At 49.7% G+C, this 13,539-nt stretch overlaps 1 protein-coding gene across 1 annotated transcript in view; it reads left to right on the top strand.

The window, feature by feature from the left end:
* The window catches only part of LOC134944328 (NACHT, LRR and PYD domains-containing protein 12-like), a 227,599-nt gene that overhangs the window by 59,945 nt on the left and 154,115 nt on the right, over nt 1-13,539 (top strand). The window lies entirely within an intron of this gene.

Below are 13,539 nucleotides of genomic sequence, written 5' to 3'. Positions count from 1 at the left end.
TCCTCATATACTGACTGCAGGAGGACACATCACACGCAGGACAGTCACTGTGCAATTCCTCATATACTGACTGCATGAGTACACATCACACAGGACAGTCACTGTGCAATTCCTCATATACTAACTGCAGGAGAACACATCACACGCAGAACAGTCACTGTGCACTTCCTCATATAATGACTGCAGGAGGACACATCACACGCAGGACAGTCACTGTGCAATTCCTCATATACTGACTGCATGAGTACACATCACACACAGGACAGTCACTGTGCACTTCCTCATATACTAACTGCAGGAGGACACATCACACGCAGAAGAGTCACTGTGCACTTCCTCATATACTGACCTCAGGAGGACACATCACATGATGCAGGACAGTCACTGTGCAGTTCCTCATATACTGACTGCAGGAGGACAAATCACACGCAGGACAGTCACTGTGCAGTTCCTCATATACTGACCGCAGGAGGACACATCACACACAGGACAGTCACTGTGCGATTCCTCTTATACTGACCACAGGAGCACACATCGCACGCAGGACAGTCACTGTTCGTTTCCTCTTATACTGGCTGCAAGAGGACACATCAAGCACAGGACAGTCACTGTGCGCTTCCTCATATACTGACTGCAGGAGGACACATCACACACAGGACAGTCATTGTGCAATTCCTCATACACTGACTGCAGGAGGACACATCACACACAGGACAGTCACTGTGCCCTTCCTCATATACTGACTGCAGGAGGACACATCACACACAAGACAGTCACTGTGCACTTCCTCATATACTGACTGCAGGAGGACACATCACACGCAGGACAGTCACTGTGCACTTCCTCATATACTGACTGCAGGAGGACACATCACACACAGGACAGTCACTGTGCAATTCCTCATATACTGACTGCAGCAGGACACATCACACGCAGGACAGTCACTGTGCCCTTCCTCATATACTGACTGCAGGAGGACACATCACACGCAGGACAGTCACTGTGCCCTTCCTCATATACTGACTGCAGGAGGACACATCACACGCAGGACAGTCACTGTGCACTTCCTCATATGCTGACTGCAGGAGGACACATCACTTGCAGGACAGTCACTGTGCGCTTCCTCATATACTGACTGCAGTAGGACACATCACACACAGGACACTCACTGTGCAATTCCTCATATACTGACTGCAGGAAGACACATCACACACAGGACAGTCACTGTGCCCTTCCTCATATACTGACTGCAGGAGGACACATCACACACAAGACAGTCACTGTGCACTTCCTCATATACTGACTGCAGGAGGACACATCACACGCAGGACAGTCACTGTGCACTTCCTCATATACTGACTGCAGGAGGACACATCACACACAGGACAGTCACTGTGCAATTCCTCATATACTGACTGCAGCAGGACACATCACACGCAGGACAGTCACTGTGCACTTCCAAATATACTGACTGCAGGAGGACACATCACACGCAGGACAGTCACTGTGCCCTTCCTCATATACTGACTGCAGGAGGACACATCACACGCAGGACAGTCACTGTGCACTTCCTCATATACTGACCGCAGGAGGACACATCACTCGCAGGACAGTCACTGTGCACTTCCTCTTATATTGACTGCAGGAGGACACATCACATGCAGGACAGTCACTGTGCGCTTCCTCATATACTGACTGCAGTAGGACACATCACACACAGGACACTCACTGTGCAATTCCTCATATACTGACTGCAGGAAGACACATCACACACAGGACAGTCACTGTGCCCTTCCTCATATACTGACTGCAGGAGGACACATCACACACAAGACAGTCACTGTGCACTTCCTCATATACTGACTGCAGGAGGACACATCACACGCAGGACAGTCACTGTGCACTTCCTCATATACTGACTGCAGGAGGACACATCACACACAGGACAGTCACTGTGCAATTCCTCATATACTGACTGCAGCAGGACACATCACACGCAGGACAGTCACTGTGCACTTCCAAATATACTGACTGCAGGAGGACACATCACACACAGGACAGTCACTGTGCCCTTCCTCATATACTGACTGCAGGAGGACACATCACACGCAGGACAGTCACTGTGCCCTTCCTCATATACTGACTGCAGAAGGACACATCACACGCAGGACAGTCACTGTGCCCTTTCTCATATACTGACTGCAGGAGGACACATCACACACAGGACAGTCACTGTGCACTTCCTCATATGCTGACTGCAGGAGGACACATCACTTGCAGGACAGTCACTCTGCAATTCCTCATATACTGACTGCAGGAGGACACATCACACACAGGATAGTCACTGCGATTCCTCTTATACTAACTGCAGGAGGACACATTACTTGCAGGACAGTCACTGTGCACTTCCTCATATACTGACTGCAGGAGGACACATCACACGCAGGACAGTCACTGTGCGATTCCACTTATACTGACCGCAGGAGGACACATCACACACAGGACAGTCACTGTGCACTTCCTCATATGCTGACTGCAGGAGGACACATCACTTGCAGGACAGACACTGTGCGATTCCTCTTATACTGACCGCAGGAGGACACATCACACGCAGGACAGTCACTGTGCAATTCCTCATGTATTGACTGCAGGAGGACACATCACACGCAGGACAGTCACTGTGCACTTCCTCATATGCTGACTGCAGGAGGACACATCGCACGCAGGACAGTCACTGTGCACTTCCTCATAAACTGACCGCAGGAGGACACATCACACACAGGACAGTCACTTTGCTATTCCTCATATACTGACTGCAGGAGGACACATCGCACGCAGGACAGTCACTGTGCACTTCCTCATATTGACTGCAGGAGGACACATCACACGCAGGACAGTAACTGAGCGATTCCTCTTATACTGGCTGCAGGAGGACACATCACATGCAGGACAGTCACTGTGCAATTCCTCATATACTGACTGCACGAGGACACAACACACGCAGGACAGTCACTGTGCACTTCCTCATATGCTGACTGCAGGAGGACACATCACTTGCAGGACAGTCACTGTGCGCTTCCTCATATACTGACTGCAGTAGGACACATCACACACAGGACACTCACTGTGCAATTCCTCATATACTGACTGCAGGAAGACACATCACACACAGGACAGTCACTGTGCCCTTCCTCATATACTGACTGCAGGAGGACACATCACACACAAGACAGTCACTGTGCCCTTCCTCATATACTGACTGCAGGAGGACACATCACACGCAGGACAGTCACTGTGCACTTCCAAATATACTGACTGCAGGAGGACACATCACACGCAGGACAGTCACTGTGCCCTTCCTCATATACTGACTGCAGGAGGACACATCACACGCTGGACAGTCACTGTGCACTTCCTCATATACTGACCGCAGGAGGACACATCACACGCAGGACAGTCACTGTGCACTTCCTCTTATATTGACTGCAGGAGGACACATCACATGCAGGACAGTCACTGTGCCCTTCCTCATATACTGACTGCAGGAGGACACATCACACACAAGACAGTCACTGTGCACTTCCTCATATACTGACTGCAGGAGGACACATCACACACAGGACAGTCACTGTGCAATTCCTCATATACTGACTGCAGCAGGACACATCACACGCAGGACAGTCACTGTGCACTTCCAAATATACTGACTGCAGGAGGACACATCACACGCAGGACAGTCACTGTGCCCTTCCTCATATACTGACTGCAGGAGGACACATCACACGCAGGACAGTCACTGTGCACTTCCTCATATACTGACCGCAGGAGGACACATCACACGCAGGACAGTCACTGTGCACTTCCTCTTATATTGACTGCAGGAGGACACATCACATGCAGGACAGTCACTGTGCACTTCCTCATATACTGACTGCAGGAGGACACATCACACACAGGACACTCACTGTGCAATTCCTCATATACTGACTGCAGGAAGACACATCACACACAGGACAGTCACTGTGCCCTTCCTCATATACTGACTGCAGGAGGACACATCACACACAAGACAGTCACTGTGCACTTCCTCATATAGTGACTGCAGGAGGACACATCACACGCAGGACAGTCACTGTGCACTTCCAAATATACTGACTGCAGGAGGACACATCACACACAGGACAGTCACTGTGCCCTTCCTCATATACTGACTGCAGGAGGACACATCACACGCAGGACAGTCACTGTGCCCTTCCTCATATACTGACTGCAGAAGGACACATCACACGCAGGACAGTCACTGTGCCCTTCCTCATATACTGACTGCAGGAGGACACATCACACGCAGGACAGTCACTCTGCAATTCCTCATATACTGACTGCAGGAGGACACATCACACACAGGATAGTCACTGCGATTCCTCTTATACTAACTGCAGGAGGACACATTACTTGCAGGACAGTCACTGTGCACTTCCTCATATACTGACTGCAGGAGGACACATCACACGCAGGACAGTCACTGTGCGATTCCACTTATACTGACCGCAGGAGGACACATCACACGCAGGACAGTCACTGTGCAGTTCCTCATATACTGACTGCAGGAGGACACATCACACACAGGACAGTCACTGTGCACTTCCTCATATGCTGACTGCAGGAGGACACATCACACACAGGACAGTCACTGTGCAATTCCTCATGTATTGACTGCAGGAGGACACATCGCACGCAGTACAGTCACTGTGCACTTCCTCATAAACTGACTGCAGGAGGATACGTCACACGGAGGACAGTCACTGTGCGATTCCTCTTTTACTGACCGCAGGAGGACACATCACACACAGGACAGTCACTTTGCAATTCCTCATATACTGACTGCAGGAGGACACATCGCACGCAGGACAGTCACTGTGCCCTTCCTCATATACTGACTGCAGTAGGACACATCACACACAGGACACTCACTGTGCAATTCCTCATATACTGACTGCAGGAGAACACATCACACGCAGGACAGTCACTGTGCGCTTCCTCATATACTGACTGCAGTAGGACACATCACACACAGGACACTCACTGTGCAATTCCTCATATACTGACTGCAGGAGAACACATCACACACAGGACAGTCACTGTGCACTTCCTCATATTGACTGCAGGAGGACACATCACACGCAGGACAGTCACTGTGCGCTTCCTCATATACTGACTGCAGTAGGACACATCACACACAGGACACTCACTGTGCAATTCCTCATATACTGACTGCAGGAGGACACATCACACACAGGACAGTCACTGTGCAATTCCTCATATACTGACTGCAGGAGAACACATCACACACAGGACAGTCACTGTGCACTTCCTCATATACTGACTGCAGGAGGACACATCACACGCAGGACAGTCACTGTACCCTTCCTCATATACTGACTGCAGGAGGACACATCACACGCAGGACAGTCACTGTGCACTTCCTCATATGCTGACTGCAGGAGGACACATCACTTGCAGGACAGTAACTGTGCAATTCCTCATATACTGACTGCAGGAGGACACATCACACACAGGACAGTCACTGCGATTCCTCTTATACTGACTGCAGGAGGACACATCACTTGCAGGACAGTCACTGTGCACTTCCTCATATACTGACTGCAGGAGGACACATCACACGCAGGACAGTCACTGTGCGATTCCTCTTATACTGACTGCAGGAGGACACATCACACACAGGACAGTCACTGTGCACTTCCTCATATACTGACTGCAGGAGGACACATCACACACAGGACAGTCACTGTGCAGTTCCTCTTATACTGACTGCAGGAGGACACATCACACACAGGACAGTCACTGTGCGCTTCCTCATATACTGACTGCAGGAGGACACATCACACACAGGACAGTCACTGTGCAGTTCCTCTTATACTAGCTGCAGGAGGACTCATCACACACAGGACAGTCACTGTGCGCTTCCTCATATACTGATTGCAGGAGGACACATCACACACAGGACAGTCACTGTGCAGTTCCTCATATACTGACTGCAGCAGGACACATCACACACAGAGCAATCACTGTGCAGTTCCTCATATACTGACTGCAGGAGGACACATCACACGCAGGACAGTCACTGTACCCTTCCTCATATACTGACTGCAGGAGGACACATCACACGCAGGACAGTCACTGTGCACTTCCTCATATGCTGACTGCAGGAGGACACATCACTTGCAGGACAGTAACTGTGCAATTCCTCATATACTGACTGCAGGAGGACACATCACACACAGGACAGTCACTGCGATTCCTCTTATACTGACTGCAGGAGGACACATCACTTGCAGGACAGTCACTGTGCACTTCCTCATATACTGACTGCAGGAGGACACATCACACGCAGGACAGTCACTGTGCGATTTCTCTTATACTGACCGCAGGAGGACACATCACACGCAGGACAGTCAGTGTGCAATTCCTCATGTATTGACTGCAGGAGGACACATCACACGCAGGACAGTCACTGTGCACTTCCTCATATACTGACTGCAGGAGGACACATCGCACGCAGGACAGTCACTGTGCGATTCCTCTTATACTGACCGCAGGAGGACACATCACACACAGGACAGTCACTGTGCAATACCTCATATGCTGACTGCAGGAGGACACATCACACGCAGGACAGTCACTGTGCACTTCCTCATATACTGACTGCAGGAGGACACATCACACGCAGGACAGTCACTGTGCACTTCCTCATATACTGACTGCAGGAGGACACATCACACACAGGACAGTCACTGTGCACTTCCTCATATACTGACTGCAGGAGGACACATCACATGCAGGACAGTCACTGTGCACTTCCTCATATACTGACTGCAGGAGGATACATCACACGCAGGACAGTCACTGTGCGATTCCTCTTATACTGACCACAGGAGGACACATCACACACAGGACAGTCACTGTGCGATTCCTCTTATACTGACTGCAGGAGGACACATCACACGCAGGACAGTCACTGTGCAGTTCCTCTTATACTAGCTGCAGGAGGACTCATCACACACAGGACAGTCACTGTGCGCTTCCTCATATACTGATTGCAGGAGGACACATCACACACAGGACAGTCACTGTGCACTTCCTCATATACTGACTGCAGGAGGACACATCACACACAGGACAGTCACTGTGCAGTTCCTCTTATACTAGCTGCAGGAGGACTCATCACACACAGGACAGTCACTGTGCACTTCCTCATATACTGATTGCAGGAGGACACATCACACACAGGACAGTCACTGTGCAGTTCCTCATATACTGACTGCAGCAGGACACATCACACACAGAGCAATCACTGTGCAGTTCCTCATATACTGACTGCAGGAGGACTTATCGCACGCAGGACAGTCACTGTGCACTTCCTCATATACTGACTGCAGGAGGACACATCACACGCAGGACAGTAACTGAGCGATTCCTCTTATACTGGCTGCAGGAGGACACATCACATGCAGGACAGTCACTGTGCAATTCCTCATATACTGACTGCACGAGGATACATCACATGCAGGACAGTCACTGTGCAATTCCTCATATACTGACTGCAGGAGGATACATCACATGCAGGACAGTCACTGTGCAATTCCTCATATACTGACTGCAGGAGGACACATCACACATAGGACAGTCACTGTGCAGTTCCTCATATACTGACTGCAGGAGGACACATCACACGCAGGACAGTCCCTGTGCACTTCCTCATATACTGGCTGCAGGAGGATACATCACACTCAGGACAGTCACTGTGCACTTCCCCATATACTGACTGCAGGAGGACACATCACACGCAGGAAAGTCACTGTGCACTTTCTCATATACTGACTGCAGGAGGACACATCACACGCAGGACAGTCACTGTGCAATTCCTCATATACTGACTGCATGAGTACACATCACACAGGACAGTCACTGCGCAATTCCTCATATACTGACTGCATGAGTACACATCACACGCAGAACAGTCATTGTGCAATTCCTCATATACTGACTGCATGAGTACACATCACACACAGGACAGTCACTGTGCACTTCCTCATATACTAACTGCAGGAGGACACATCACACGCAGGACAGTCACTGTGCCCTTCCTCATATACTGACTGCAGGAGGACACATCACACGCAGGACAGTCACTGTGCCCTTCCTCATATACTGACTGCAGGAGGACACATCACACACAAGACAGTCACTGTGCACTTCCTCATATACTGACTGCAGGAGGACACATCACACGCAGGACAGTCACTGTGCACTTCCTCATATACTGACTGCAGGAGGACACATCACACACAGGACAGTCACTGTGCAATTCCTCATATACTGACTGCAGCAGGACACATCACACGCAGGACAGTCACTGTGCACTTCCAAAAATACTGACTGCAGGAGGACACATCACACGCAGGACAGTCACTGTGCCCTTCCTCATATACTGACTGCAGGAGGACACATCACACGCAGGACAGTCACTGTGCCCTTCCTCATATACTAACTGCAGGAGGACACATCACACGCAGGACAGTCACTGTGCCCTTCCTCATATACTGACTGCAGGAGGACACATCACACGCAGGACAGTCACTGTGCACTTCTTCATATGCTGACTGCAGGAGGACACATCACTTGCAGGACAGTCACTCTGCGATTCCTCTTATACTAACTGCAGGAGGACACATTACTTGCAGGACAGTCACTGTGCACTTCCTCATATGCTGACTGCAGGAGGACACATCACTTGCAGGACAGTCACTGTGCGATTCCTCTTATACTAACTGCAGGAGGACACATTACTTGCAGGACAGTCACTGTGCACTTCCTCATATACTGACTGCAGTAGGACACATCACACGCAGGACAGTCACTGTGCACTTCCTCATATTGACTGCAGGAGGACACATCACACGCAGGACAGTCACTGTGCCCTTCCTCATATACTGACTGCAGTAGGACACATCACACACAGGACAGTCACTGTGCAATTCCTCATATACTGACTGCAGGAGAACACATCACACACAGGACAGTCACTGTGCCCTTCCTCATATACTGACTGCAGGAGGACACATCACACGCAGGACAGTCACTGTGCCCTTCCTCATATACTGACTGCAGGAGGACACATCACACGCAGGACAGTCACTGTACCCTTCCTCATATACTGACTGCAGGAGGACACATCACACGCAGGACAGTCACTGTGCACTTCCTCATATGCTGACTGCAGGAGGACACATCACTTGCAGGACAGTATCTGTGCAATTCCTCATATTCTGACTGCAGGAGGACACATCACACACAGGGACAGTCACTGCGATTCCTCTTATACTGACTGCAGGAGGACACATCACTTGCAGGACAGTCACTGTGCACTTCCTCATATACTGACTGCAGGAGGACACATCACACGCAGGACAGTCACTGTGCGATTCCTCTTATACTGACCGCAGGAGGTCACATCACACACAGGACAGTCACTGCGATTCCTCTTATACTGACTGCAGGAGGACACATCACTTGCAGGACAGTCACTGTGCACTTACTCATATACTGACTGCAGGAGGACACATCACACGCAGGACAGTCACTGTGCGATTTCTCTTATACTGACCGCAGGAGGACACATCACACGCAGGACAGTCAGTGTGCAATTCCTCATGTATTGACTGCAGGAGGACACATCACATGCAGGACAGTCACTGTGCACTTCCTCATATACTGACTGCAGGAGGACACATCGCACGCAGGACAGTCACTGTGCGATTCCTCTTATACTGACCGCAGGAGGACACATCACACACAGGACAGTCACTGTGCGATTCCTCATATGCTGACTGCAGGAGGACACATCACACACAGGACAGTCACTGTGCACTTCCTCATATACTGACTGCAGGAGGACACATCACACACAGGACAGTCACTGTGCGATTCCTCATATGCTGACTGCAGGAGGACACATCACACACAGGACAGTCACTGTGCACTTCCTCATATACTGACTGCAGGAGGACACATCACCCACAGGACAGTCACTGTGCACTTCCTCATATACTGACTGCAGGAGGACACATCACACGCAGGTGTCACTGTGCACTTCCTCATATACTGACTGCAGGAGAACACATCACACGCAGGACAGTCACTGTGCAATTCCTCATATACTGACTGCAGGAGGACACATCACATGCAGGACAGTTACTGTGCACTTCCTCATATACTGACTGCAGGAGGATACATCACACACAGGACAATCACTGTGCGATTCCTCTTATACTGACTGCAGGAGGACACATCACATGCTGGACAGTCACTGTGCGATTCCTCTTATACTGACTGCAGGAGGACACATCACACGCAGGACAGTCACTGTGCACTTCCTCATATACTGACTGCAGGAGGACACATAACACGCAGGACAGTCTCTGTGCAATTCCTCATATACTGACTGCAGGAGGACACATCACACGCAGGACAGTCACTGTGCAATTCTTCATATACTGACTGCAGGAGGACACATCACACACAGGTCAGTCACTGTGCGCTTCCTCATATACTGATTGCAGGAGGACACATCACACACAGGACAGTCACTGTGCAATTCTTCATATACTGACTGCAGGAGGACACATCACACACAGGACAGTCACTGTGCAGTTCCTCATATACTGACTGCAGGAGGACACATCACACACAGAGCAGTCACTGTGCACTTCCTCATATACTGACTGCAGGAGGATACATCACACGCAGGACAGTAACTGAGCGATTCCTCTTATACTGGCTGCAGGAGGACACATCACACACAGGACAGTCACTGTGCACTTCCTCATATACTGACTGCAGGAGGACACATCACCCACAGGACAGTCACTGTGCACTTCCTCATATACTGACTGCAGGAGGACACATCACACGCAGGTGTCACTGTGCACTTCCTCATATACTGACTGCAGGAGAACACATCACACGCAGGACAGTCACTGTGCAATTCCTCATATACTGACTGCAGGAGGACACATCACATGCAGGACAGTTACTGTGCACTTCCTCATATACTGACTGCAGGAGGATACATCACACACAGGACAATCACTGTGCGATTCCTCTTATACTGACTGCAGGAGGACACATCACATGCTGGACAGTCACTGTGCGATTCCTCTTATACTGACTGCAGGAGGACACATCACACGCAGGACAGTCACTGTGCACTTCCTCATATACTGACTGCAGGAGGACACATAACACGCAGGACAGTCTCTGTGCAATTCCTCATATACTGACTGCAGGAGGACACATCACACGCAGGACAGTCACTGTGCAATTCTTCATATACTGACTGCAGGAGGACACATCACACACAGGTCAGTCACTGTGCGCTTCCTCATATACTGATTGCAGGAGGACACATCACACACAGGACAGTCACTGTGCAATTCTTCATATACTGACTGCAGGAGGACACATCACACACAGGACAGTCACTGTGCAGTTCCTCATATACTGACTGCAGGAGGACACATCACACACAGAGCAGTCACTGTGCACTTCCTCATATACTGACTGCAGGAGGATACATCACACGCAGGACAGTAACTGAGCGATTCCTCTTATACTGGCTGCAGGAGGACACATCACACACAGGACAGTCACTGTGCAATTCCTCATATACTGACTGCAGGAGGACACATCACACGCAGGACAGTCACTGTGCAATTCCTCATATACTGACTGCAGGAGGATACATCACACGCAGGACAGTCACTGTGCGCTTCCTCATATACTGACTGCAGGAGGACACATCACACATAGGACAGTCACTGTGCAGTTCCTCATATACTGACTGCAGGAGGACACATCACACACAGGACAGTCACTGTGCAGTTCCTCATATACTGACTGCAGGAGGACACATCACACACAGGACAGTCACTGTGCAATTCTTCATATACTGACTGCAGGAGGACACATCACACACAGGACAGTCACTGTGCAGTTCCTCATATACTGACTGCAGGAGGACACATCACACACAGAGCAGTCACTGTGCACTTCCTCATATACTGACTGCAGGAGGATACATCACACGCAGGACAGTAACTGAGCGATTCCTCTTATACTGGCTGCAGGAGGACACATCACACACAGGACAGTCACTGTGCAATTCCTCATATACTGACTGCAGGAGGACACATCACACGCAGGACAGTCACTGTGCAATTCCTCATATACTGACTGCAGGAGGATACATCACACGCAGGACAGTCACTGTGCGCTTCCTCATATACTGACTGCAGGAGGACACATCACACATAGGACAGTCACTGTGCAGTTCCTCATATACTGACTGCAGGAGGACACATCACACGCAGGACAGTCACTGTGCACTTCCTCATATACTGACTGCAGGAGGACACATCACACGCAGGACAGTCACTGTGCAATTCCTCATATACTGACTGCATGAGTACACATCACACAGGACAGTCACTGTGCGCTTCCTCATATACTGACTGCAGGAGGACACATCACACATAGGACAGTCACTGTGCAGTTCCTCATATACTGACTGCAGGAGGACACATCACACGCAGGACAGTCACTGTGCACTTCCCCATATACTGACTGCAGGAGGACACATCACACACAGGACAGTCACTGTGCAATTCCTCATATACTGACTGCAGGAGGACAAATCACACGCAGGACAGTCACTGTGCAGTTCCTCATATACTGACCGCAGGAGGATACATCGCACGCAGGACAGTCACTGTTCGTTTCCTCTTATAATGACTGCAGGAGGACACATCACACGCAGGACAGTAACTGTGTGCTTCCTCATATACTGACTGCAGGAGTACACATCACACACAGGACAGTCACTGTGCAATTCCTCATATAATGACTGCAGGAGGACACATCACACACAGGACAGTCACTGTGCAATTCCTCATATACTGGCTGCAGGAGGACACATCAAGCACAGGACAGTCATTGTGCAATTCCTCATACACTGACTGCAGGAGGACACATCACACGCAGGACAGTCACTGTGCGATTACTCATATACTGACTGCAGGAGGACACATCACACGCAGGACAGTTTTCTGCACACATCTTCTTGGACAATACAGATATAAAGCTTGTAGATGGCCTGTAAGTACAGTTCTGGGCTGGCATAGTCAATTGGGATAATTTCTGAAGGGATAGTATGAGTGTAATGAATTGTGGAACTATTGGCACATGTGACCATGGCATGTCTGGTGTAGTTAATGCAGGGCAGGGGTGATTGTGTTTTATTTGTGTGTAGATTTTGTTATTAATGGAGTTGTGGTTAAGTCACAGGGATTTCATTTACTGTTTTGGATATAACTGATCTCTGTACAGTATACAAGTATTTCTTATGCTATAATACAGTAATCACAATACTGTATATCACTAATTATTATTTCTCTTTTTTAT

The sequence above is a fragment of the Pseudophryne corroboree genome, chromosome 7 (genome assembly GCF_028390025.1).
Source record: "Pseudophryne corroboree isolate aPseCor3 chromosome 7, aPseCor3.hap2, whole genome shotgun sequence".
NCBI classification, from domain to species: domain Eukaryota; kingdom Metazoa; phylum Chordata; class Amphibia; order Anura; family Myobatrachidae; genus Pseudophryne; species Pseudophryne corroboree.
This window is presented reverse-complemented; position numbering and strand designations above follow the sequence as displayed.